At 40.8% G+C, this 25,304-nt stretch overlaps 1 protein-coding gene across 1 annotated transcript in view; it reads left to right on the top strand.

Moving 5' to 3' along the window:
* The first annotated feature begins 13,265 nt into the window (after positions 1–13,265).
* Positions 13,266–25,304, top strand: part of LOC122563251 (alpha-1,3-mannosyl-glycoprotein 4-beta-N-acetylglucosaminyltransferase C-like) — a 170,210-nt gene continuing 158,171 nt past the window's right edge. The window contains exon 1 of the mRNA XM_043716885.2: positions 13,266–13,351. The gene's annotated coding sequence lies outside the window, so the exon portion shown is untranslated. The remainder of the gene's footprint in view (positions 13,352–25,304) is intronic.

Below are 25,304 nucleotides of genomic sequence, written 5' to 3' on the forward strand. Positions count from 1 at the left end.
AGGGCTATTTTTTCATTAGAGAGAGGGAGAAGCCTAATGGAGGTTTAATCTGAGGGTCACCATGCCTTAGGCAAGAGGAGAGTTTGAGAGGGAAACAATTAATGGTAGGGCACTGGGTACAGTTGTCGATCAGAGAAACCCAGGTATGTAGCTCTTTGAAATTTGTGTCACACAGACAGGGTGGTTAAGAAGACGTTCATCATGCTTGCCTCCATTGCTCAGACCTTTTGAGTATAGGAGTCGGGACATCATGTTGAGGTTGTACAGGATGTTGGTGAGGCAACTTTTGGAGTACTGTGTGCAGTATAGGAAGGACATCAGTAAATTGGAGAGGGTTCAGAAAAGATGGGACGTTGCCAGACTGGAGGACTTGGCTTCTAAGGATAGGCTGGATAGATTGGCACTTATTTTCCCTAGAGCGTAGGAAGTTGAGGGATGACCTTCTAGAGGTTTATAAAATCATGAGGTCACAGACAAGATGAATAGCAAAGGCCAGGGGCAATCTAAATTAGTTGACATGTTTTTAAGGTGAAAGGAGAAAGATTTAAAAGGGATGCAAGGGGCAACTTGTCCTCTGGCAGCTCATTCCCCATATGAACCACTCTCTGTGTCAAAGTGGTCGATACAGGTACAGTTACTACACTTAAAAGACGTTTGGGTAAGTACATGAATAGGAAAGTTTGACGGAATATGGGCCAAATGCAGGCAGAAAGGTCTAGTTTAGTTTGGGAAACTTGGTTGGACTAGAGTCATAAAGATGTACAGCACAGAAACAGACCCTTTGGTCCAACTCATCCTTTGGACCAAAAGGTCTGTTTCTGTGCTGTATGACTCTATGATGGTTCAGCCAGTGTAGGAATTGAACCCAACGTATTCCAGCCATCCACTTGAGATGGGATTTCAGGTCAAGACCCCATTGTTACATTTGTTTCCTGGCCCCAATCCTACACTGCATTGGAAATGTAATATCAACAGGAAACTGGGCCCAGACTCTCTGCCCAATTGGTGTTGACAGACACAGGGAGGAGGCAGGATACAGGGAGCTGTCTACATGAATTAAAGGATGAGCATTAGCCATTGCTTGGTTAATGCTGAGCAGAGACCAAGCCTGCCCCATCCTAACTCCAGCGATTCTCTGGCACCTCACTTGAGTTGTTGGTGGGGGTGATGACAGAATGGAGAAGAATCCTGTCCCTTAGAAGCCTGCAAGGCCTACCAACAAGGCATGGCAGGAAGTGACAGCCAGAGAGAAGCATTGGGGAAGAACTGGGTGAAATGAAGAATGTGTTTTGATGGCCTGCTTACACCTGGCAAGCTGTGACCGTCATGGAATGCACCATATCAGCAGTCAGTAGAGTACAAAGGCTGTGTGTTTTCGTGAGGGCTCAACACCATCCTGGACATAGCCGTACGCTTGATAGGCATTCCATCCACCACCCACAATATTCACTTCCTGACGTGCAGTGGCAGCAGTATATACCACCTACAATATGCTTGCAACAACTCACCAAGACTCCTGCGACAGCACCTTCCAAACCTGCCACCCCTCAAAGGACAAGGGCAGCAGAAACATGGGAACATCACCACCTGCAAGTTCCCCTCCAAGCTACTTGCCGTCCTGACTTTGGACTGCATCACCAAGGCCTCATTGCTACTGAATCAAAATCCTAAGCTCCCTGTGTACGGTCGCCCAGCTCTCTATCAAATGAACCAAAGCGCTTCAAGACAGCAGCTCACTACCACATTCCCAAAGGCCCTATTGCAGATGGTCGATAAATGCTGGCAATACCATGTCCTGTGAATGAATAAAAAAATTTCTCTCATTATAGGAAAGCTGTGAGCACTAATAACACATAGGTTTAGTTAATAATCCGACAATAGGCTATGGGAAATCTGCCTTATCTGAATTAAAGCTTTAAGTGGTAATGGAGGGAGGCATTGACCAAATGAGATTGTTTCTCATCTTGCAAGTCCAACAGGAGAGCAGCACAAATGACCATCCTCTGACTGGGAGTGTTCCAGCTCAGGGCTTTAATGTATTTCAAGGAGTTGGCCTGGAACCAGCCAGAGGTGAATCCAGTGGGACATTGGAGGTGGAAGGAGAAATGGCAATCAGCAGGAGGTAGAGGGTGAACAGATTTTAACAATCCAAAAGTTCAGGGGATTCAAAGAATGCTTGGGGCAGTCCTCACCTTACTATGACCCACCAGTATGTAATTTATCACCTCATTATTTCATAGATCTTAGCATCTGTTGATTGTGCTGATTTATCCAAACCATTATATCTCCATAAAGTCTGCTGCAGAGGGAGAGGAGTTGCAGCATTGCCGACCCATTCTGGCAGACTCTGAAGATGAGAATATCTCTGAGCCTGCACTGTCACATCTTTCACATTCTTCACCAGGGCAGGTAATCCTGCCCTGGAACATTCTTGTGTGTTATTAGAGACCTGGTACTAGGGAGGGGTTGATGTTCTGATAATGTCACTGGGCCAGTAATCCAATCCAAATATAATGGTGGAGGTTAGTATAATTACAACATTGGAAAGGCATCTGGATAGGTACATGAATAGGAAGGGGTTAGGGGGATATGGCCAAATGCTGGCAAATAGGACTAGATTAATTTAGGATATCTGGTCGGCATGGACGGGTTGGATTGAGAGCTCTGTTTCTGTGCTGTACAATTCTATGACACTATGACTCTATCTGGGAATAGGGATTCAAATCCCCCAATGTTAAACGGTGAAATTGGTATCCAATGAAAATCTAGAACTAAAAGCAAGCCTGCTGATGACTGTGTAACTACTTTTGATTGTCATAAAAACTGCACTGCTTCAAAGAAAGGCTGAATAGGCTGGGATTTTTTCACTAGAGCATTGGAGGTTGAAAGGCAACTTTCTAGAAGTTTATAAAATAATGAGGGGTATAGGTAGAGTTAAGGGTAGTTATCTTTTCCCTAGGATGGGGGATTTCAATACTAGGGGGCACATTTTTAAGGTGAGTGGAGAAAGAGATTTAAAAAAGACATGAGGGGGGGATTCAAGATGGCGGCAACCCAGAAAGTCTGAGTCTGTAGTACTCTGCCCAAGACTCAGGTACCCGCCTCCACCACACCCTCTAAACCATTTAAAATAAATCTTACCCAGCATATTTAATCATTTTGCACCAAACTTGAACAGTTTGGTGCTGTGCTTAAAATGACTAAAGGTAAAAATGCCTGCAGCTCGCAACAGGCGGGGACCCCTCCCCCACCCCCTCCAGCAGCAGCGGAGAAATCTGTGGCCACCTCGGGGGTCTTACCTGCAGAGGTGAGCCTAGTCTCCATGATCAATAAGTTGCAGGAGAGGATCAATGCGTTTATCGAGGAATCCAGGAGCAGGTGGGAGTCGCTCTTGGTCGTGCTTTTGCAATTGAAAAATTTGAACATCGTGTTGGAGGGGCGGAGCTAAAGGCCGCAACCTCGGAGACTGCCGCTGAATCGGCTGTGGGCCGGCTCCAGGCTCTCGAACAGCGAGTCCAGACCTTGGAGGAGCACATCGATGACCTTGATAATCGGGGTCATCAAAAAAATATTCAGTTGTTGGGCCTTCACGAACGGAAAGAGGAAGGCCAGCTGGCAGCTTTTTTGGAGCAACGGCTCCCTGAAATATTAAAATTGGAGTCCGGATCAGGCCAGGTGCGGGTAGAATGGGCCCACCGGGTTGCTATACACAGGCCCGGGTCGGACCAGCGCCCCCGCCCGGTTCTGTTCTGGCTCTAATGCTACAGAGAGAAACAGATGTTCCTGGGAGCCGCTAGAAGCCTGGGGAAGGATCCCCAGGCCATGGTGTACAAGGGTTCTAGGATTATGCTGTTCCAGGATTTTTCTCCAGCTGTGGTCCGCAAAAGGAGGGTGTTTGATGAGGCGAAGAAGCGTCTGAGAGACTTAAACATCCAATATTCCTTGCGTTACCCAGCAACACTGCACTTTAGCCATGAAGGATCCGTTTATAACTTTGAATCATCAGAGAAGGCTAAAGAATTTTTGGACTCTTAAATAGTCTCTAAGAATTAAACCGTACGGCTAATATTGCTATTTTGCTCCAGCCACCCCCCCCCCCCAGGTTTACCTTTTCTTTCTCTTTTCATCCCCTTTATTGTTTAATATCCTCTCCAGGGGGGCAGGGAGGGGGGCTTATTTGTTATTCGCTATGTGATTTTCTTAATTTTACAGGCCAGGCGGATTAGTTGATTTGTGGGGGCGGGGCGTTTGCTTTGTCCTACCTCAATTTTTTTTAGAGGGGGGGTTCTTTTCTCTTCTATTATACTTAGTTATCTATTACTTGCCAGGATTGTAACTTTATAGTTTTGTATGTTTATACTTTGTATTATCTTTACTAAACGTATCTAAATGTGTGGGTGGGTGGGGGTGGGGCACTCACTTTTAACTTTTGTTTTATAGTGCACTTGGATTTGTTTACTCTATTATGTGATGCCTGGGTCGAGGGCGGGGCACTGGTTGGGGGAGGATATGGTGGGTTTACTGACAGGTAGTGATTGAGTGGGGTTCTTCCTCCCAGGGGGTCTTGGACTTGGCTGGACGATCATGGTTAGTCATTCGATTAGATGGTACACCTGGAATGTCAAGGGGGGTAATTCACCAATCAAAAGGAAGAAAATACTATCAAGCCTCAAAAAAAAAGGGTTGATATAGCTCTCTTACAGGAGACACACCTTCTGGATAAAGAGCATTTAAAATTACAATAAGGAGGATTCAATCAGGCCTTCCTTTCATCTTTTAGTTCAAAAAGTAGGGCAGTGGTCATTCACATTCGGAAGAACCTTCCTTTCAAAATCTTAAGTCAGATAAAAGATTAATCTGGACGGTATATACTGATTAAAGCCCTTATAAATGGAGAGGAAGAACCCCACCCAAAACACCCCGAGCATAGACCGTAGAAAATTCACAAAAGTAGAAATTCTTTAATACATTAATGTCAATATAGTTAAAAACTATTCTAAATAAGAAAAATATAAAACACATTTAAAAGGAGATTCTCCCCCTTGCTCCCAGGCGGCATCACTACCTGTCAGTAAACCCACCATATCGTCCCCCAACCAGTGCCCGCCCTCGTCCCAGGTACCACATAATAGAGTAAACAAATTCAAGTGTACTATAAAACAAATGTTAAAGAATTTTGAATCTTTATTGTCCCCCAGCACACCCCTTCAAATTTATAATGGAAGCATTCTCCAAACTGACAGCTTTTGGGGCTCGTCACCCAATTATAGGGGAGACTTTAATTGTACTATGGACCCAGAGATAGACAGGATATCCAAGAGTACTGTGGGTATATCTCTTAGATCCAGACAATTGGCAGATTTGAATAAGGAGCTAGGGTTAATAGATGTGTGGAGGTGCTTTCATCTGCAGGGCAGAGACTTTACTTTCTACTCAAACCCCCACAAGTGTCATATTAGAATTGATATGTTTTTTGCTCCCTCGACCTTTTTGAACTCCATATTATCCTGCAAAATAGGTAATATAATAATCTCTAATCGTGCTGCAGTATACATGGAAGTTAAGACGAGGGACGATGAGACAAGCCCCGGCATTGGCGTATGGATTCCTTCTTAATGAAGGATAGCAAATTCATAAAATATTTCTCTCAAGACTTCAAATCTTTTTGGAAATTAACTCAGGTACAGCCAGTAACCCGTCGGTGATGTGAGAAACCATTAAGGCTTATGCGCAAGGTCTCATTATTTCATACTCGGCGACACAGAAAAAAACAAAAGGGAGAACAACAGCGTCTACTCAAGGCTCGCTTGAAGGCAGCTGAGATAGCGTATGTTGAAAGGCCCTCTATTGCTAAGTTACAAAGGACTACAGCCCTTAGGACAGCCTTGAATACTACACTTACCTAAACAGCAAAGAGGGAAATATTATTTGCAAAGCAAAGACTATATGACTTCTTCACCCAGAGGGTGGTGGCTGTGTGGAATGCTCTGCCCCAGAGGGCAGTGGAGGCCCAGTCTCTGGATTCATTTAAGAAAGAGTTGGATAGAGCTCTCAAGGATTGTGGAATCAAGGGTTATGGAGATAAGGCAGGAACAGGATACTGATTAAGGATGATCAGCCATGATCATATTGAATGGTGGTGCAGGCTCGAAGGGCAGAATGGCCTACTCCTGCACCTATTGTCTATTGTCTATTGAATACGGCGATAAGCCTGGTAGATACCCAGAGTATCTCGCAAGGAGAAAAAAGGCCCCTCAAGCTATCACGTCCATTAGGGAAAGCGCTGGTACTTTGACTCATGACCGCAAAAGGATCAATACAGCCTTCAGAAAGTTTTACCCTAATCTGTATAAATCACAGGATTGTGAAGACAGAGCTAGGAAGATGGAGTCTTTTTTTAAAAGCCTGATCTTTCTGGACTTAACCCCAGAACAGGTATCGATCCTGAATGCTCCGCTGACAACCCAGGAAGTACTTGTTGCAATCAGGCAGCTTCAGAGTGGTAAAGCACCTGGCCCAGATCGATTCCAGGCTGAATTCTACAGAGTTTATAGGGGTACTGGCTGGTCCACTTATAGACATGTATAATTATTCATATAGTCAGGGCTGCCTCCCACCTTCGATGAGAGAAGCAAATATTTCTCTCATTCTTAAAAAAGGAAAGGCCCCAGAAGATTGCGCATCATACAGACCAATATCTTTGCTAAATGTAGATTTTTAAATTCTTTCTAAAGCATTAGCATTAAGGCTGGAGAGGGTTTTACCATACATCATAAAAGAGGACCATACGGGGTTTATCAAGGGCCGTAGATCATCTAATAATATTAGAAGGGTTTTAAATGTGATTCAAGTCTGTCATCAGGAAAGAATACCGGGAATAGTAGTCTCTTTAGATGCGGAGAAGACATTCGATCGAGTTGAATGGTTATATCTGTTTTACACACTGGAAAAGTTCAGTGTTGGAGAGGTATTTGCTAAATGGGTCTCAATATTGTACAATGACCCCAAAGCAGTCGTGATTACTAATGGTTTAGGCTCGGATAGCTTCAGTGTGGGTAAGGGCTGATGTCAGGGATGTCCTCTCTCACTGTTATTATTCACGTTAATAATTGAGCCACTAGCGGAAGCTATACGGGCCGATTCTAACATAATGGCTCAGAGAGTTGGTTCGGGTAAACATAAAATTACCCTTTAAGCAGACAATGTTCTCCATTTTCTTAGTAATCCTTTGATATCCGTGCCCTGCTTGATCCAAGTAATCAACTTATTTAGTGCATTCTCAGGTTACAAAATCAATTTCACGAAATCGGAGGCCAAGCCGATGGGCGGTCTCGCTAGTATATCCAATTTATCAGACGGGTCTTGCTTTCCCTTTCGGTGGTCTCTGGGAGGTTTTTTATATTTAGATATTTTTATCACCCAGTATTTGATCAGCTGTATAAAGCCTATTTTGTGCACCTATTAGAGAGGATAAGGCAGGAGCTTCAACGCGGGGGGGGGATCTCCCGATATCTTGGTTAGGCAGAATAGCTCTAATTAAAATGAATATTTTGCCTCATCTCTTATACCCTACGAGAATGCTCCCTGTGATGTTGCCGAGGCCGGCATTGTGTAAACTATACGGTTGGCTTGGTTCTTTCATTTGGAATCATAGACGGCCCCTTATTAAATTAAAGAAGCTGCAGCTTCCACAAGCCAGGGGAGGACCAGAGTTTCCAGGCTTTAGGAAGTATCAGCTGAGTTCTGTATAAAGCTACGTAGCCGACTAGGTCTCGTGTGATCTGCAATCAAACTGGCTGGACATTGAGGCTTCTCAAGCAAAGTGTCCCCTCATTAATCTCTTATTTTTAGATAAGATGAAAGTTATTATGGGCCATTATAAAAACCCTATTGTATTAAATACAATTAAAGCTTGGAAGATAATGCGGCAAGACGAGGGTAATTCACAAAAAACCTCTCCTTGTACTCCTATAGTGGGAGCATGGGATTTTCAACCAGGGCACACAAATGCTACGTTTAAAACCTGGAGGTCCAGAGGTATCTCTTGCTTAGGGGATCTGTTCGATGGGGAGGTTATGATGTCTTTTGAACAGCTGCACCAGAAATTTGGACTGCCTAATGGAGACCTTTTTCGATATTTCCAAATTCGAGATTATATACAGAAGAAGACCACATTATTGGATAGTTCTTAAAATCGGATAGGGAAAGAAGAGTGTAATGGCCAATGGGTCCACCCTCGGTCAGCACTCTTTATCACTCATTACAGAACGAAGTATCAAAAGACATGGCACAATTGTTTAAAACATGGAATCAGGAATTGGGGTTGGAAATCCATTCAGAAATGTGGGACGACATCTGGGAAAATGCCAGAAAGATCTCCATTTGTAATAGAACCCAAGCTATTCAATTAAGATACTCCATAGGTCCCATATAGCACCGGAACAACTGGCAAAATTTAGGGCAGGAACATCTCCAATGTGTCCTAAATGTAAAATAGAAGTGGGCACTCTCACACACTGCTTAGAGACATATCATAAGATCCACAAATACTGGATCAGAGTAGCAAATGCTCTGACAGAAATCTTGAAAGCGGAAATTGGAGTAGATCCAGTATCTCTTCTCCTGGGCTTTTCGAACCAGCCCTCCCTGGATGTGCATGGGAGGAAATTATTTTCCATTCTCTCCTTTTGTGCAAGGAAAAATATCTTCGTAAATTGGGTAGTTGAGGGTCCTCCAGAACTTTTGAATTGGCACAGGTTAATCATGGAATGTATTCCCCTTGACTTCCTTACAAATATGGTGCACCAAAAAACTGAATTATTCTATAAAATATGGCAGCCCTTCCTGAACTATATAGAAACAGATATTTCGGCCATATTGTCAAGGGCTTTTATCTAGTTGTGGTAGTGGTTCTGGCTGGTCCAGGGGCCCCTGGGGGGGAGGAATCCCACATGAATGCGGGTTTTATTATGACTTGATGCTAATTTATTCTGAGCATGTACTTCATTATTTAATTATCTTTTTTTGAGTAATGTAAGATATTTTATTATATGCTTTGGTTATTTGTAGGTTAAATTAGTACTAAGTTGAGTTTTTTTTCTTTTTTGTTTGTTGTGTTTTGGCTACAATTTATTTAATAGTTAATTGTATATTAGTGTTTATATTTGTTTATTTTATTTTGAAAGTTTGTAAAAAATGTTTTAAAAATTTCCTTTTTCTTCAATAAAAATGTCTATATAAAAAAAAATGAGGGGCAAATCTTTTACATGTGGTTCACATGTGAAATGAACTTCCTGAGAAAGTAGTGGATGTAGATACAATTACAACATTTAAAAGACATTTGAATAAGTACATTCATAGGAAGAGTTTGAAGGGATATGGGCCAGGAGGAGGCAGGTGGGACTAGTTTAGTTTGGGATTATGTTTGGCATTGACTGGTTGGACCAAAGGGTCTGTTTCTGTGCTGTATGACTCTATGACTCTATTAATGTCCTTTACAGAAGAAATCTTCCCTCCTTACAGGACTTGCATGTGATTCAAGACCTTTAGCACAGTGTCTGACTCTGAACTGTTCACTTTCCAGTCAGCGATGAGTAAGAAATGCTAGTTTGACCAGCAACACGTCAGAGCTGGAGAAAATGAGAGCGATGCAGAGTTGGCTGTGGCATGTATCCTGTGAAGATGGAAGGATTGCAGGGCAGAAAGGCAGAGCTTCAGAAGTCACAAAACAGCCAGGTCAGTCTGGAGAATCATGAGACACGTGTCCCATGATAGAATTGCCTGAGGCACGGTGCAGTTATCAACTGAAAACGTGCTCCACAATGACATAGCGCTTTGAGAGCATGAGCTCCTCCACTGAGAGATTGGTCAACCTCATAATCATAAGCAACAGTCTCCATCCCCACTGTCTGGCTCCACAGCCCTCTGGCAGGCAAAGCAACTGTAAACAGCTCCTATGACAGACGCTGCCTTTGCAGTAATGCCAGTACAACAGTCTTTAAAGGTCTAAACATTTAACATCAGCCAATTTCCCAAGATGTTGCTCACACTGAGTTGGAAAATATGCTATTTCAGAAGAACATGAGATTTGTTTAGGGTATTGGTTTTGGAAATGCCAAGGAGGTGTAAGGTCTGTTAACTACATAAAGGCCCTCATGCCTCTTGAATCTGAACAATGTATGTTGTTTTACTAGCCTTTACTAATACAGTGGCTGACCCACTCAGCTTATAATATTGCGCGCGTTTACAGTCATCTATATCAGACGTTTAAGTTTCTGTTTAGCAGCTGTAACACAGATGAAATTCTAGTCTATTAGTTGGCAAACTATGTGCTACTGCCTCAGCTTGGAAAAAGGGCTCAGATTCTGATCTACATTCAGCTAACAGAGTATGCTATTGGCAATACCTGGGTTGCAGCCCAGGTTAATGGCTGACAATTAGATCACAATGTGCAACTTTTAACTAAGATTTTAAAAGCCAATTCAGTATATATATATATATATATATATATATATAAAAGTCATGTTATTATGAATAACAGCACTTTTCGATGTTATCGTAATTAGAAATTCTGAGGCAAAAATGTTTTGAATTTTTCTTTAATGCAAGTATTGCCTTCTATTTATGTTTAATTAGTAGTGATTAAGTCTGCTTACTTTTATAAATCCTAAGTGGGTGCTGGTAATTAGTTTTCTAATGTTTTCCCCTCCTTTTGTTTTGAGATTCTTCCACCTATTTCATTTTTCAATTATTGCACTGATGAGGGAATCAATTCCTACATGATAATGGAAGTGTCACTGCAGGAGGTGAATGCTGTAAATGGGAGATAGTACACATTTTTAGTACAGATAATATCAACTCGCTCTTTACCTAATGTGGACAGCTGTCTGTATTTTAAAAAAGGTGTTCAATATTATGCATAGAAAAAGGCCTTTCAATTCATTGTGACACAAAATGAGCGCTATGATTTAATACAATTCTGCTGCCTTTTTCCCATACCATGCGCAATGTTTCCAGTCAAACGATTATTCAGTGCCCTCTTGAAAGCATTCATTCAACCTGCCTCCATCACACTTCCAGGCAATGCCATCCAGACCTGAATCACACATTTGAAAAGGTTTTTCTCTCATTCCATGTGCTATTTTTGCAAATGACTTAAAAGCTGTGCCCTCTTATTCTTGATCATTTTATGATTGTGAACAGTTTCTCCCTATCTAAGATGTCTCACGATTTGGAAACCTCAAATCAAATCTCCTCTAAGCCTTCTACCCTCCAAGGAGAACAGTCCCAACCTCTTAAGTCTATCCTTGTAACTGAAGTTTCCTACCTGTGCAACTATTTTTATAAATCTCTCTACACTCTCTCTAACACAATCACATTCTTCCCATAATGTAATAGCCAGATTTGCACATAATACTCCAGCTGAGGCAATGAGATCTCAACAATAGGCTGTCAAGTGGCAAGTAACATTCATGCCACATGCATGCCATTTCAGGAAAAAGCCCTTCATTAGGAAACCTTTCCACCATCGACAAGGCGAAAGTCAAGAGTGTGATGGAATGCTGCCCACTTGTTTGGATGGGTGCAGCTCAAATAATACTCAAGGAGCTTGACACCATCCAAGACAAAATAGCCCGCTTGCTTGGTGCCACATTTGCCAGCATCCACTCCCTCTACCAATATGCCTAGTAGCAACAGTGTGTACCATCTACAAGATGCACTGCAGAAATTTGGCAGGAACTTCCAAATCTACAACCACTTCCATCAAGAAGGATAAGGGCAACAGATACATGGGAACACCACCACCTGTAAGGTCCCATCCAAACCACTCACCATCCTGATTAGTAAATATATCACTGTTCCTTCAGTGTCATTGGGTCAAAATCTGGAAATCCCTCCCTCGGCCTGCACAGGGACTGTAGCTCACTGTTCAAGAAGGCCGCTCACCACCACCTTCTCCAGGGCAGCCACGCACAGGCAATAAACGCTGGCCAGCCAGTGACACCCAGACCATGAGTGAATTGAAAAAAAAAGTATCCTGCATATGTTCAGCATAACGTCCTTGCTCTTCTCCCCTTTTAAAAAGCATACACTATCCTGGCCTTTATTAACTCTACTTTCCCCATCACCTTCAATGATGGATGCACATGTACACATACTCTGCGCTAAATTTCATCTGACAACCTCTTTTATCGAACAAGGTATACATTTCTCGCAATTCTAATGTGTGGAACTGTATCTAATGCCGTTTGAAAGTCCACACACGCTGCGTCCATGGCATTACTCTCAATGACCTTTTCCGTTAACCTCCGATAAAAAGCACTCCCGCAAGTTAACAAGCCACCATTTCAGCTCCAGAAATCCATCCTAATCAACCCAAAGCTCTCCATGTGACTACTAACTTTATCCTGAATGATAGTTTCTAGAAGCTTACCCATCACTGAAGTTAGGCTGTAATTGCTGGGCTGATGCTTAGAACATTTTCTGAACAAGAGCGTTGTGTTTCCAAAGGATTACAAATCTGTTCAATTCTCCGTGCAGCTTTTCCTTGGTTTGCTAAACGTGGATTTATTTATTTTAATGTTCATTTTCCTTTCCGGTGAGAACTATTATGAGACTATGAGCCATCATGGGAGACTTAGTTTTGTGATTTATAGTTAGTTCCAATGTGTGGAGGGAGCAAAATCAGAATTACAGCTTTTTAACAGAGCTGAGTTCAGGCATGTCTGTTTGGAGTTTAATGCTGGGGCTACAGTATTGTGAAGGCTTGATTACCACATGTCTATATAGCAATCCTTCCCGATATCAAATAATTCCCTAGGCTGAAGAATTGCATTACACGTCTTGGTTGAGCTGATTCGACTGCGTTCTGCAAACAATCCTACAGTGGCTGTGCTTAAAGAGATCAGCAGACAAGCGGCTAAGTTAACAGATGGACATCCTTAACAAGCTGCTGAGTGGTTTCTGATTTACATGGCACAGTGAGAGGCCCCGGGACCACGCCGGTAACCCGTGCTACACACAGATGCAGATGGTGAACACTGCTCTCTCGGCTCACAGGAGATGTTCTCTCTCTCTCTCCGGCTGTCGAGGAGTTATCAGCGGTTGCTTATCAAGGGGGAGGGGGGTAGCCGATGCAGCAGGGATCTGTGACGAACCCCATTCCCTCTCCATCGACGCTAACATGACTTGGTATATGTAAGGACACACATATACAGAAAACACATGGAAAAAATCCGACTGTTATATGGACACAGCTACTGCACTGTGCTCTCTTCACTCTCAGGGCCAGGATTTACAAACCTCGTGTGAAAAGGCACTGGAGAAGAGATTGGAAATGTGCACAGCAAAGGTAAGAAGATTATTTTCAACCAAGTTTAACTCTTTCACTGCTGAAATCCGCTGGAGTTTTGTTTTACAGTAGCCTGTAGGTTGTCTTTTCCATAGAAAAAAAATTGCACACGCACAAAGCATACTATCCAATTTTTAATTAAACGCTGCAGATTAGTTTATGAGAAACATTTGCAGACCCTGAGAAATCCATGTGAAAAATCCAACTCGTTGTGAACTCAGGCGGTTGATTCCGAATCTGATGAAAGGGCAGCTCCTGTGTCTGATTCAAGGGGAATGTCGCTGGCTGTCAACCGAAGTTTCTACATCTACCTTTACAGGATAAACATCCAAGCATTTCACAAGGGATGCATCTTTTGGAACGAGTTGGAGGAAATACCAGGAAAGATTTCGATCTCCTCCAGTTATTTAAGGAGACGGAAGGACGAAGTCAGATAGTCAGCTGTCACAATCCTAAACTCCCAGCAACTCAAACTTGTCCTGTTTGCTGCAGTCTTGAATGTTAAAAGCGATGGCTGTGGGAAAGAAGGGCTTTGATTCGTTTGCATAGCAATTGAAAGTTGTCCTTAAACTTTTCGTCTTTAGAGTTGGAAATTGATTTAAATGTAAAATGACAGTCCACGAATCAGCCCTTCCGGAATAGCATGAACTTTTATTAGACTTCAATTCGAAACAAAACAAACAGAAAACTGAACGGATAGTAACCATCTCTTGGTATTCCTTTTTCTGAAAAACGCTGGTAGTGGACACGTTGGTGTTTTCTATGATATTAGTCGGTCATAGACCTGACTCAGTGAGCTGTGGAGTTCAGCAGTTGTTCTATTGTGTAAAATCATTGGCTTATTGTCTTGAGACAGATGTCACCGATAGGCCTGACTATATTTAACACAACAAATTTAGAAAAAAACGAGTGAGTAATTTGGTATAGGGAACATTGCTTTTTCACTCTTTGTAAGTTTGACTTTGGAAACTGGAGACATTCTGAAGCTTTCAGCAAAACTGAAGTCATCCATTACAGATCATTTTTAAATTGAAATTCTGTTGAGATGAGGTATAACAGATTTGTAAATTTGTTTGAAAACATTTTTTGTCAGTGTCTTCCTTCTCCTGAATGCATTAGGTTCCAGTTAGAGAGAACTTCCACTGAAATCTCCTGTAGAATAACTCAGTGGCCATGCCTTATCTGAAAATCCAGCCAGCTAATGCAGTCTGTGGGGAATTTTGCATCCCACCCTAATCTGTACATACTAGTTGTTCACACTTTCTATTACTTCTGCTCTCTATTACCTTCAGTAGCAAGAAACTTGGCTTACATGTTTCACCTTCATTGATCAATTGGAATGCTCCTGTAATTGTCCCATTCTGCCTGGCAGAGACGAGAAGCCAAACCTCAGGCTTTCTTATCTATATGATTCAGTTGCACCCTGTTTTTCCCCACTGGGTTATCATAGCATCCAAATATATTATTTATATCATCATAGTTTGATGTTGGGATTTTTTATAACCTTACTTTCCATAATACACGGAATTTCATTCCAATTCTTGAAAGGTTAAAGAAAGCTTTGTTAGAGTATTTCATAAACTAAATCAAATTAATTGGGTCTGAAAACTAATGTATGAATTATTCTATCTTCTCCATGTAGTATTGTAAAATTTCACGAATTCAGTAGAAATTTTCAGTGGCTATCGTAGCACATCTAAAGGGGTAGCATTTTCAGTCGTGGAATTTTTGTGTATTGCAGCAGTACAGGGCTGAACTGATTTGTGCCATCTAAAGGCAGTGTTATAAATTGTACTGAACTACAGCTGCATTCAAGTCATTGTAGCATAGACAAATAGCTAAGCTGATTGTCAGTACTACATGTCATTCAAAAGCTATAAATGTATTGACTGGAGTAACTTTCCATATTCACAGACCTAATATCAACTCAAATAATCCTTGTGCGGGAAGTATGTTAATATTTGCCTTTAAGAAATGCTGACAACTTAGTTTTCCTTGTTCTAGTGTTAATGAGATTTTGACTAATTAATAACAATAGAAATTATGGTCAATGCATGACCAATTTTGTTCCATTATTTTCAGTGTGATTATCCTAGATTATAATTTAGAACTTATATTAGAAACAGAGTTCATTCATTCCATCTGTGAATTAAATATGAAAGTGCATAAAATATTTCTTAATAGAGAGGATGGTTTTATTAACTACAGTAAAGTGCAAAGAAAAAGCTGAGATCAGAGGCAGCAGCATCAAATGTAATGCAACCAGCTTTGAGCAATCCATTATAGTTTGTAAGGAACCTTTACGTATCAATCCATCTGAACATACAAATCAGTCCCTTAAGCTTGCTCTACCATATAATAATGTCAACACTGACCTGATTGCAACTTCAAATCCACATTCCTGCCAATCCCAGATAACCTTTCAACCCCTTGCTTAATAAAGAACAATTCACCGAATCTCTGTTTTAAATGGGCAACCCCTGATGTTTAGAGCGACTCACAGTTCTGTTTCTTCCATAAGAGGAAACATCTTCTCCTCATCTACCCTGTTAAGACCGTTCAGGATGTCATATGCTTCAGTCAAATCACCTTTTACTGTTTGAAACTTCAGTGGATATAGACCTAGCCTGTCCAAGCTTTCTTCAAAAGACAAACTACTCATTCCAGGTGTTAGCCTTGTAAATGTTCTCTGAACAGCCTCCAATGCATTTATATCCTTCCTTAAATAAGGTGAACAATGCTATGCAAGGTACTCCAGATGTGGTCTCACCTGTGCCTTGTATAACTGAAGCATAACTTCTTGAATCTTGTATTCAATTCCCCTGATGATAAATGATAACATTCTATTAGTTTTCCTAATTACTTGCTGTATGTGCATATTAATCTTTTGCAATTCATGCATGAGGACACCCAGATCCCTCTGCATCTCAGAGTTCTGCAGTCTCTCATCATTTAGATCAACTGCCTTGTTTTTATTCTTCCTGCCAAAATAGCCAATTTCACTTTTTTCACATTATATTCCATATGCCACATCTTGGCCCTCTCACTTAACCTATAACTATTTTTCTTTAACCTCCGTGTGTCCTCTTCATGGCACTAAATTAAACTAATCTGTTCTGCCTGCCCTTGGTCCATATTCCTCATTCCTTGCATGTTTATGTGCTTACCTAAAAGTCCCTTAAACTCCCCTATCATATCTGCTTCCATTACCACCCCAGGCAGTGCATTGCAGACACCTGCTACTCTCTGAGTAAAAAACTTGCCTCTCACATCTCCTTTAAACTTCCCCCCCCTCTCATCTTAAATGCATTCTGCCTATTAGTAGACAACTCAACTCTGGGAAAAAGATTCTAACCATCAAACCTATCTCGGCATCTCATAATTTTACAGAATTTTTTCAAGTCTCCATTCAGCCTCTGCTGCTCCAGAGAAAGCAACATGAGTTTTTCTAGCCTCTCCTTATAGTTTATACCCTCTAATCTAGGCAGCATCCTGATAAACCTCTTCTGCACCCTCTCCGAAGTTTCCACATCTTTCCTGAAATGTGGTGACCAGAACCGAATGCAATACTTGAAGTGTGGCCTAACCAAAATCTTACAAAGCTGCAACGTGACATCCTGACTCTTGTTCTCCATTCCTAACCTGTAAAGGCAACAATACCTTCTTTCCCTTCATCTAAGCCATGCATATAAATTACAGAAAGTTAAGGTTCCAGCACCAGACCGGTGGCACACCATTTGCTGCACCTTTTCACCCAGAAAAGACCCATTTATACATACTCCCTGCTTTCTGTTCACCAGTCCATCTTCTAGCCAGGGTAATAATCTACGCATTATACCATGAATTTGTATTTCTACAAAACCTTTGATGTGACACCATATCAAAGGCCTCTGAGCATAGCACATTCACTGATTCCTCTCTTTTCAGAGCACATGTTACCTCCTCAAAAAACTTCAATAGATTGGTCAAACATGATTTCCCTTCCACAAATCCAAGCTGATTCTGCCTGATTACCAGGAACTTATCCAAATGCCTTCTTATAATATCTTAACAATAGCATCTAACATTTCTCCATGATAGATTTGAGCTATAGGGAGAGGTTGAATAGACTGTTTTCCCTGGACTGTCTGAGGCTGAGAGGTGACCTTACAGGTTTATAATATCATGAGGGGCATGGATAGGATAAATAGACCAGGACTTTTCCCTGGGTTGGGGGATCCAGAACTAGAGAGCATAGGTTTAGGGTGAGAGGGGAATGATATAAAAGAGACCTATGAGCAACCTTTCCACACAGACTGTAGTACGTGTATGGAATGGACTGCCAGAGGAAATGACGGAGGCTGGCACAATTACATCATTTAAAAGGCATCTGGAAGAGTATACAAATAGGAAGGGTTTGGAGAGATATGGGCCAAGTGCTGGCAGGTGAGATTAGATTGGGTCGGCATCTGGTCAGCATGGATGGGTTAGACTGAAGGGTCTGATTCCATGGTGAGTCTATGACAAGGAGTTCCAAAGACACTCAATATTCTGAGAGAAGAAATTCCTCCTCATCTCAGTCTTAAATTAATGCCCCTTTATTCTGAGACTATGTCCCTTCAGAATCCTATATGTTTCAATGAGATCACCTCTCATTCTTCTAAACTCCAGTAAGTAGAGACCCAAAATGCTTAGCCTTTGCTCATAAGACAATCCCCCATACCAGGTATCATCTCATGAACCTTCTTTGAACTGTCTCAAATGAAACAATATCTTTGCTCCCAGTACCGCAGATGTAGTCTCACCAGCACTTTGTACATTTGCAGTAAGATTTCTTTGCTCTTAAACTCCAATCCCCTTGAAGTAAGGACTAACATTCCATTAGCTTTCCCATTTGCCTGCTGCACCTGTGTGCTAGTTTTCTATCTTTCGTGTGTAAGTACCCCCATGTCCCTTTGTTTTGCAGCTTTCTACAGTTTTTCTCCATTTAAATAATATTCAGTTCTGTTGACCTCCCTTCCAAAATGAACATCACATTTTCCCACATTATACTTCATTTACCAGCTTTTAGTCCACTTACTCAACCTAAAAGTATCTATCTATAAACAGTTTGTATTTATCTTGCAACTTGCCTTTCCACCAATCTTTGTGTCAGCTGTAAATTTGGCTATAGCACGTTCACTTCCTCCCTCCAAGTTATTAACATATATTGTAAGTAATTGTAGTCCCAGCTCCGATAACGAGGGAACCCCACTGGTTTCCTCCTTTCTGACTCCCTCCATTTTTGGATAAAGGAGTTACATTAATCATGTTCTAGTGTAATGTGACTGTCCCCGAATTACGAAAATTTTAGAAATTAAAATCATTTCATCAACTATCGCACCATCCACTTCTTTTAACACCCCAGAATGAAGTCTGTGAGGACCAGGTTACTTGTTAACCTACAGCTCCAACAATTTATGAAGTACAGCGTGTCTGTCTGGTGCTCATGATTTTCCTTATTTCCTCCTTCCTTCCATTCTATGATGTACCATTGCTCTAGGGATGTTCTTGTATCCTCTATAGTGAAACATGATATAAAATACCTGTTCATTTCATCTGCCATTTCTTTATCTTATATTATTAAATCTCCAATCTCATTTTCAAATGACCATCACATACTTCGTTAACTTTTTCTTCTTGAAAGACTCTTACTCTCTTCTTATATTTTTGACTATCTTACTCACATATTCTAATGTTTTCTTTATTTTTACTCTTTGTTCCTTTTATTATCGGTCCAATCTCCTGAGCATCTACCTGTCTTTGCACAATGACGTGTTTTCTCTTTTAGTTTGATACTAACTTTTAACATTCCTACTCAATCCCTGTCCCTTGATTTTTTTTTTCTTATTCATTGGAATATATTTAAGAGGCAACTTTTTCACGCAGAGGGTGGTACGTATATGGAATGAGCTGCCAGAAGAAGTGGTGGAGGCTGGTACAATTGCAACACTTAAAAGGCATCTGGACGGGTATATGAATAGGGAGGGTTTGGAGGGACATGGGCCAGGTGCTGGCAGGTGGGACTAGATTGAGTTGGGATATTTGGTCAGCATGGACGAGTTAGACCAAACGGTCTGTTTCTGAGTCTATTCTGTATATTCTGAAATATCATCTTAAATGTCTGCCACTGCATCTCTATTGACCTATTCTTTAACCAAATTTGCCAAATCACTTTGGTCAACTCTGCTTTTATGCCCTATAATTGGTCTCATTCAAATTTTAAAATGTGGTCGCAGACTTACTCATCACTCCCTCAAACAGAATGGACAGATTCATGGTCACTGCTTTCTAGGATGCCGTCGCTATGAGCTTGTGAATTGATCCTTCATTGCAAAATAGCCTGCACTCTAGTTGGCTTTGGGACATGCTGTTCCAAGAAGCTTTCCCAAAAACCTCCTATGATATCTTCACCTAGGCCACCTTTGCCCATCTGACTTTTCCAATAGATACATGGATTAACTTCTCCCATGATTAGTATTGTGCCTTTCTAACAAGTTTCATAATGTCTTAATTTAGGTCCTACTATACCATATGGTTACTGTTGGGGACCTGTCTATCTAAATTGGTTTCACGTCTTGGTTTTCTGAACTTAGATTGTCCCTCTCAACTGTGTTGACGCCATCACTAATTAACAAAGTCAATCCCCACCCTTTCCTACTTTCCTGTCCGGACTTGTCCTACCTGCCTATCTCCTTTTCCACCTATCCACTTCACCCTCTCCTCCCTGACCTATCACCTTCATCCCCTCCCCCACTCACCCATTGTACTCTATGCTACTTTCTCCCCACCCCCACCCTCCTCTAGCTTATCTCTCCACGCTCCAGGCTTACTGCCTTTATTCCTGATGAAGGGCTTTTGCCCAAAACGTCGATTTCGAAGCTCCTTGGTTGCTGCCTGAACTGCTGTGCTCTTCCAGCACCACTGATCCAGAATCTGGTTTCCAGCATCTGCAGTCATTGTTTTTACCTCTGACATTTAAAACACCCTGACCCTTCAAATGTCAGGTCCCAATTCATACCATAATGCAAGTTTGTCTTTGAAATGGCTACCACTTCATACTATTCATTTCAATTTTCACTCTCAGCATGTCTGTTTTGATTGAATGTTATGTGCATTCAGATTCACAGCCACTGCTTTTATCCTATGCTCTCTTTGGAAATTATAGTATTGATTGTTGGGTGATTCTTGGGTTCGTACACTTTATACCTTTCTGCCATGTCAGATTTATCTTTCCCATATTAATAAATTTCTCTTTGACCTTGATTTAACTCAGCTCCCCAAATTTGCTCCCTTACTCCCATTATTCAGTTTAGAATCCTTTCCTTTTCCCTAGTTTTGAAGTTGGCAAAAACACCAGCTCCAGTTCAGGTAAACACCATCCATGCCGCAAGGTGTGAGCAGTATGTAGGTTTGCACAGATAAGTGACAAGTACCATTTATCTTTCATAGGCATAGAACCCGCTATTTGTGCATTTTCTCTGCAGCCATAATATTGTATTCCTCACTCTGTTTTATTCTCTTATGCCTTTGTACGGTCTGATCTGCCTGTACTGCATGCAAAAAAAATGTTTTCACTTTACCTGGGTACATGTGGCAATAATTAATCAAATCAAATTTATCATGGTGCGTCCAGCTGTTACAACACTGAAGAAGCTCAGCACCATCCAGGACGAGGCCCTTTGGTCACTACTGTATCTACTACTCTAAACCTCTCCTAGTACTTCACATTTTTACAAGTTGTACTGCAGCAAGAAACTTGCCATGATTTATCTGACAGCAGCTCCCAAACCAGCAATTTCTACCACTTAAAAGGACAAGGGCAACCGATAAGTAGCAACACCTCCAAGTCACACACATGTATCACCATTTTTTGGGCTTGTATCCTTAATTGTCATTGAATCAAAATTATGAAACTGCCTATCTAATAGCATTGCAATAGCTCACAGTTCAAAGAGGAAGCGTAGCAACACCGTCTCAGCACAGCTGAAGATGCGCAGTAAATGAACATGAAGTGAAATCAGGATGGTGTGCAATTTAAATGGAAAATTGTGGATGAAAATGCTCCTATGACAGTTCTGCTCTTGTCCTTCATAGTGATCCATGAAAGAGGTGTTGTTGCAATAACCTTCTAAGTTTCTACAGTAAATCATGTAAATCATGTATGCTGCCACCACAGGGTGCCGGTAGTGCTGGGGATGGATACTACAGCTGGTGGCAAAAGTGCCAGTCAAGCAAATTGCTTATTCTTGGACAATGCTGAGCTTCCTCAGTGTTGTTGTTGCCACTCTTAGCCAACCAGCAGTGAATATTCCACCTCATTCCTGACTTGAGTCAAGCAGGTAAGCGATTAATATTAATAGGAAACTGCCTTGTCACTCAACGCATTCAGTTTAATTCTGTTCTATTTCTGACTGGCTCTAAAACTTAATTCTATCTGTCTCTATTTTGCTAGAAATCTTGGATTTAACTTGTGTTTTCTATAAATGTCACATTACTTTCTGTAACATGCCTATGGTCACACTCATTGTAAAGCAGGATACCCTTTTTCACTATGGCACTCAATGTCATGAGAAATCAGGTGTACATTGGAAACATTGCTTAAAATGAAGAGTTTATTAATTAAAAGCATGATATTCATTTTAATTAGAAAATGTTCAATTATTCATGATATCTGCATTTTTTTTGCCTTCAGAATTTAGCTTATTGTTTGTGGATGAGATTAAAATGTATAATTTACTGTTGATGTATTTGAACAGGTCAGTGGAGAGGTTGAGGAGCTGTTGCTTACTTAAAGGAAAACCCAGAGTGAGCCCACCAATTGGAAGTGGTTTGATTTATCCAGGGCATGCTAACATGGTGCTGAGATTATTACATATTGCATTTGTAAAGCTATTACAGTTAGAGCATAACACATGACTGGCACATGATGTGAATTGGAAAAGGAATGTGATCTACAGACTGTAACAATATGTGCAGATGTTATCCTTTGTTGGCAATCCCACTTTAAATATATTGCAGCCTATCATATGTAATCCCTTAGTATCCTTTCTCAATATGTTGCATGCACGTTGCTATAGCACAGTACCAAGTAATCTTTTAAATTGTCGCATTGGGTGATGATTACAGAATGTTTTTGCTTTCACTAATCATAGCTCGGGTTAACGATGGGCAATCTTCATTTGTGTGTTAAAATAGTCAGTTCATGAGCAGAATTTGTAAAGAATGATAATTTTATGAAATGACAAAGTAATGTAGTTCAATGCTTTTTTTGAAAAAATCCCATCTGCCTTCATCAAAAGAAAGGTGTGAATTGTGCAGAAGAGGAACAATTGGAAGGCAATGCACATGATGTGTCTATAAAGAGCATGTACAGTCTCTTCACAACAAACCTTCAACTGTAACTCCTGGAGTGGGTACAAATGTATACTGTTGTCCGTGTGTTGAGCCAAAAGCTGACTTTAAGCTCTACCTGCTCAGTAAGCAATAGTGCAATTAATCTAAATGAAGCATTTTTGGCAGAAAGCAATGCATGCTTGAGCAGTAAAATGAACAGACCATCAATCCTGGGACGTCAACACTAGTACAATTTTTTCTTTGTTTTTACATCCTGTTTAGTGTGTACCATTTCATGTAATAGCCAGTTGTCAATACATACATTAAATACATAAAATCTGAACTTCGTATTTTACAATTCATTGATGGCTGTGAGGAAATGGTCCACGGACAATATTACCTTTATCTCTTGGTTCGAAAGATCTTTGTCAGATTCAGTTGTTTAGTTACCATGGGCAGGACATTCAACTTGGACAGGTATAGAAAGCAGCTGACATCATTGGAAAGGAAATTTGGGTTCATGTCATTGTATAAGAACATGTTTTATTTAATATAGGTCATTAGTATGGTGTAGATAATAATGAGATGGGCCAAATAGAACCAAATGAGAAATCCAGATCTAGCCACAATAAAAATAAAGGTGGCTGAGTCTGGTACAAAAGCACCCATTTAGGGTTTTTTTATTTGAGAACCCTTGCACTGTAAAAGTGACATGATGGTCATTCATAATCCTAAAACAGTGAACAAAAGTTGGAATCTGGATTTTTTATCCAATGTGGAATCCATCTTCCTGTATGGAAATACTTTTCATACAATAATGATGACGTGAATGCCAGTTGTCAAAGTTTTACCCAATATAGCTGGCTTCTTCTGTGAAACGGAATCAACACTGATGCCCCCTCTAATCTCTGCTGTTGATGATTGAGTTAAAAATCACACAACACCAGGTTATAGTCCCAATAGGTTTAATTGGAAGCACACTAGCTTTCGGAGCGTCGCTCCTTCATCAGTTGATGATTGATGTTGCCATACTCCAGAAGATGGGAGCCCTCTGTATGTTGGAGGTGGAAGTAAGCACACAGTGCACAGTAACATTTGCTCCACTAATAAAACACTATTGTGTTGAAGCCCAAAACTGCTTTGAAAGCGTCAGAGGACTTCCTGGGAGCCTAAACTGCACCAATCTAATTTGAAAGAAAAGGCAAAAGAAGCAGGAGAAATGTGACAAGAGACACAGGTAGAATATGCAAATAGGGGAGAAGAAAATCCCTCCTTATCACTGTGACATAGTCTGAACTATTTTTCAGATTTGGCAGCAGAAAGTATTAGAATTTACCAGTAAGAGCCCACAATGTCTACAGTCTCCCAATGAATGGAATGCTGAGTGTACTTGTAGTTTAGGCAATAAAAAGTTCATGTCCCACTGCGCTTTCACTGTCATTACATGCAGAAAGACTCTACTTTTATGCTAACTAGTGTAATTTTATTCAACTCGCTATGATAAACCATTCACCCTCTCAAACATACACTTTCTGATAAGGTGTGGTAAATGTGTACTGCAGTGGGATCCTGCTGACCTAGTTAGTCTCCTCAGGGAGGTAGGTATTCATGGGAAACTGTCAGCCTTTGTTTTAGGTACATGAGCTTTTACTATTCGTGGTTGTCTCACATCCTTGTAACATTTAGTAGCCACTGTATACTTCTGAATCTTCCCAATGGTACTTAACAAAAGCAAATCATTTCCTCTGAAACTACTCAGTAGCATTTCTGTCACTAAGATATTTAATTGTCTTTTAATGTCCGACTGTTTCATTGGAAACCTGCTAATCGGTTCCTTCACTCTGTGTGGTAATGCAAATGACGTACATCTGTGAAAATTTCTTTATTATGCATTCATTACCATTGATAATGAATTCTGCAACCTGCTTTTTTAACATTGCTAAAGCAACTCATTGTAAAGCTGCACAGGACAAATAGAAATCCTCCAACAGTGCGCCTCTTTACCTGCTGTTTGATAGAAGATGGCTTGACATTTTCTTGTGTTGTGGATTTGGAGCATGCTCATAACTGATACAATATTTCAGTAAAGATTCTATATCCCACAGGCCACAGAGTACACTGGGACTCTGTTCCTTCCTGCTCTGCTCCACTAGTTCAAGTGTATACTTCTGATTTTCTATTTATGCTGATTGCTTTAATTTAGTATGACAAGACTAGGGAGTTGGAAGAAAGAAATAATTCATATCCTGCTGTTAGATAACCTTTCCTGCCAACAGAATTATTGATAAACAATTATTTTTAGACTTGTATTTAGTTTAGACATATCACAGCAGTAGAATGATAATTTTAGAAATGACTAGTAGAAACCATGTATGTGATTTAGTTTCTGGGCAGCCAAATTTAACTTTTGACTAATAGGAACAAGCAACATTTACTACAAATCTCAACATATTGATGTTAAAATTTTGGAATGTTATGTAATTTTAAAATTAATTCTCAGGATGTTACAAGGCTCTTCTTTACTGCCTACTCATCCTTAGGTACAACTAAACAGGTTTGGCTTTTATTTTGAACAGTTTGCTAGATCATCTCAGATAGT

This window comes from Chiloscyllium plagiosum, unplaced genomic scaffold, assembly GCF_037043375.1.
Source record: "Chiloscyllium plagiosum isolate Xiang-an unplaced genomic scaffold, Cpla_swu_hap1 HiC_scaffold_26, whole genome shotgun sequence".
In the NCBI taxonomy this organism is placed as follows: Eukaryota; Metazoa; Chordata; class Chondrichthyes; order Orectolobiformes; family Hemiscylliidae; genus Chiloscyllium; species Chiloscyllium plagiosum.